Genomic DNA, 3,634 nt, shown 5'->3' with positions numbered 1-3,634 from the left:
TCAGACCCCCCCCGCCCCGTGTCTCCTGGCGCTGCCCAGGGAGCCCAGGTGGGTCAGCCCGTGGCTGGGGCCCATGTGCTGAGAGGGGTCCCCAGTGCTGGCGGGGGCAGTACCTGGAAGGCTAGCTGGCAGAGCTGTGCTATCCACTCGTCCCGCCGCTCGGCTGCCAGCACGTGGCTCTTCTCGATGGTGTTCAGGTAGAAGGCAGCCGTGTCCTTGGGGCAGCTGGGGGCGTCAGCCGGCCCCACAGAGACGCAGTCTGCGAGCCGGATGACCCGGCGCTCACACTTCCGCAGGGACGTCTTCTCTGGCCCGGAGCCGTTGTCCCGCGCATCGCACGTCTCCAGCCGGGCAACGCCCCAGGGGCCGGTGGCAAAGAGCTGGGCCCGCACCTTCCTCCAGAACTTCTGGGGTGGGGGGCAGATAGGGCAGGACTCACCCCAGGGGCTCAGCGCAGCCCTATTCACCCCCAAACAATGCACATGGCTCCTGTGCCCACGGGGCAGCCAGCGGGAGGCAGCAGAGAGCAGAGCGGGGAGGAGGGGCCGGCAGGGACTGCCAGAGGGCCGCAGGTCCAGCCCCCCGCACCGGGGCAGGACTAAGTCAACCTGGCCCCCCGACGGGTTTGTCCAAAATGGTCTTAAAACCCTTCCACGATGGGAACTCCACAGCCTTGCCCGGCCCCCTGGCCCAGCGCTGAACCGCCCGGAGAGTCAGGCGGTTTCTCCTGCTCTCTAACCCCAGGCTGAAGCCCATTGCTGGGGACAGCACCCTTTAGAAAAGCCCTCCCCAGACGGGGAGGCCGGTATCAGGTGCCCCCTCGGTTGCTTTTCTCCAGACAAAACACACCAGTTTTTTAACCCTTCCTCACAGGGCAGATTTTCTAAACCTCTGATCATGTTTGTTGCTCTGCTGCCTCTGGTCATTTGTCCCGATCTTCCGTGAAGTGCGGCTCCCCCCCGGACACAGCACTCCAGCTGCGGCCCCACCAGTGCCCAGCAGCGTGGGAGTCAGCGCCTGTCTGTTAATACACCTGGACTGAGTCGCCTTTCTCACAGCTGCCTCACTGTCCATTTATGGCCCACGCTGGGCCAGCCCCTTTCCCGGGTATTACCACCTCGTCACACTCCCCAGTTGGGAGCTGGGCATTTGATTTTTCCTTCCTAAGTGAAGCACTCTGCACTTGTCTCTAGTGGGTTTCATCTTGTTGATTTCAGACTGATTTTCCCAGCAGGAGACAAGGCTTCGGGGAGGGCCTGCTGGGCCCCTCCCCAGAGCCTTGGCGCAGGACGGCCCACGCCCGCAGACCCCGATCTTACTCTGCGCGTGGCGCATCAGCTCCTGGGCAGGTCCCTGGAGCCTCAGCCTCAGGAGCACCAAGGCGCGAGGCAATTCCACAGGGCTTCCAAGCCTCCCACTAGTGGCTGGCCAGCGCAGCCGCCCTCAGCACCTTAGCTTGGCTTCCGCGGGGCCACGCAGCGAGGCAGCGACGGGGCGGGCTAGGCCCCGAGTCCTGATTCTGGCTCCCTGCTGTACCCACTGGCTGCCCTCTCCGCGGCTAGGCCTTGGCCCTGGCCTGGGCTGGTGGGGCTGTTTTTAGCCCCGAGCTAGATGCAAATTAAGCCATTTTGAGCCATTTGTTTTCTCGATAGCAGCCCCACATCTGCTGCATGAGCCCAGGCCCTGGAGCCAGCAGCAGCCACATCCTCCCAGGGGAGGGTCTGCACCAGCCAGCACCTGGCCTGCCGGAGCACCGTGGGGGGGGGGGGGGAAGAGGGGGCGGTGGCCCCCCAGCCCCAGGGGAGCAGGACAGAACAGTGTGGCAGCAGCTGGATCCGCGGGCCTGGCCCAGCAGAGACTAAGGGATGGAAGGCAGGTGAGCCTGGCTCGCAGCACCCACCAGCCCACAAATACCTGCCCCAGCAGGGGAGCAGAGTGCTTTCAATGGGGGGGGGGGGGAAATGCACTACAGCCCCCCCAAGGAGGAAATCTGTTCCCGGCCAAGCTGTGTTGCTCATTGTAATAAAATGAGCTGTTCCCAAAGCAGTGTGGCTTTTAGTTAATCATCCAATCCCTACACTTGGGGGGGAGGGGCTAAGCCCCCCCACCCATGGGTGCCTATGCTCATGCAAGTGGTCGCCATGTGCACACAGGGTCCACCTCCCTCTTCCCAAAGGGGGGCGTTTCCCTGCTCTTTGTTCAGCTCATGCATGTGGGGCACCCCAGTAGGCACAGCTGGGGGGGCAGAGAGCACAGTGAGGGGCCCATCATCAGCACAGACAGGGGCACAACCAAAGCTGCGGTCAGGGCCCTGCCTGTTGTTATGGCCAGGCCCAGGGGGCTCAGAGCCGAAGGGCCAGGCTGGGGCATACAGTGCAGCCTTCCTGCGCCCCGGCCAGGGTAAAGCCAGAGGCAGGTTCCCTACGGGATGGGATGACGCCCCAGGAATGGACCGTCCCAAACCTCCCCACACTGCTCCATGGGGCAGCATTCCTCGGACCTGCCTTCCCTGGCAACCAGGGAGCACCCTGCGCCTTCCACAGCCCCAGCCCGGAGGGGCCAAGGTCAACACCGCATGGGCCCGGGCAGCCAAGCACATGGCTGTACTGCCACACAGCCGAGATAGTAGAGAGGACTCCCGGCTCCCAAAGCCTGGAACGTGGCCTGGAGGAAACTGTGCCCACAGGCCCCCTCGGTAGCCACTGGGGGGCCCCCCCCAAGGCCTGCTCTTACTCCCCAGCAGGGCCAAGGCACGTCGGTGAAGCTGCCCAGGTGGGACCCTGCAGCTGCCCAGTGGAGAATGAGACTTCTGGGGATCTGGCCTGAAACCGGCCCGAGGCAGAACGCACCTGCCCCAGCCAGCCCCTCCCGAGAGACAGCACAAAGGGGCAGAGGGCTAGGTGACCCCTTTGTTCTCTCCCATAGTTCCCTGCAGCAATCACAACACCCAGGTCTGTTGGCAGAGGCAAGGGCCCCGACCCCCCTCCCCCGATAGTGCCCCACTCCCCCAGCACACAGCAAGGCGGACTCCCTGTTCAAACACCCTCCCCCCCAAAGCTCTGGGTTTTGGTTGAAGCGTTTATTAACATTTCAGTGAGAGTTAAGCACATGACGCAGTTTAGAGCTGGGGCAGGCGTGGCTCAGTAACACGGGGGGGGGGGGGGGGGAAGCCCGCCCCCCCCCCCCCGCGCTTGTGCCCTGGGGCCAGCAGGGGTTGAGATCAGACACAGCATGGCCAGTCCTGGGGCAGTGACCAAGGGCCACTCTGCTCCGCTTTGCTGGGCCTGGTCTGCCCCCCCACCCAGGCACTCCTGTGCCCAGTACTCTCAGCCCCTCCCCCCTTTACCTTTCCAAATTTGAAGTACTGGACATAGAGGATCCCGGCCTTCACGGGGGTCTCCATGGGCCCAGCCCGGCCTGGCAGGGGTATATGCAGAGGGCAGCGGTGCCGGTAATGGGGAGTGGTGGCCGCTGCAGTGGAGTGAGTGCGCGGGGAGACTTCCTTTCTCGCTAACTTCCCCTTTGTGGTGCGTGGGGTGAGGGGCAGGCAGCGCAGGGGAGCAACGGCCCCCAGGGAGACCAGCGGGGCCGAACGAGCATGGCAGAGGCAGCAGCAGCCCGCAGGGGACTGCTG

Source organism: Terrapene carolina, unplaced genomic scaffold, assembly GCF_002925995.2.
Source record: "Terrapene carolina triunguis isolate 2854851 unplaced genomic scaffold, T_m_triunguis-2.0 Scaffold629, whole genome shotgun sequence".
Taxonomy (NCBI): domain Eukaryota; kingdom Metazoa; phylum Chordata; order Testudines; family Emydidae; genus Terrapene; species Terrapene triunguis.
The sequence above is the reverse complement of the archived record's forward strand: the minus strand, read 5'-3'. Positions refer to the sequence as shown.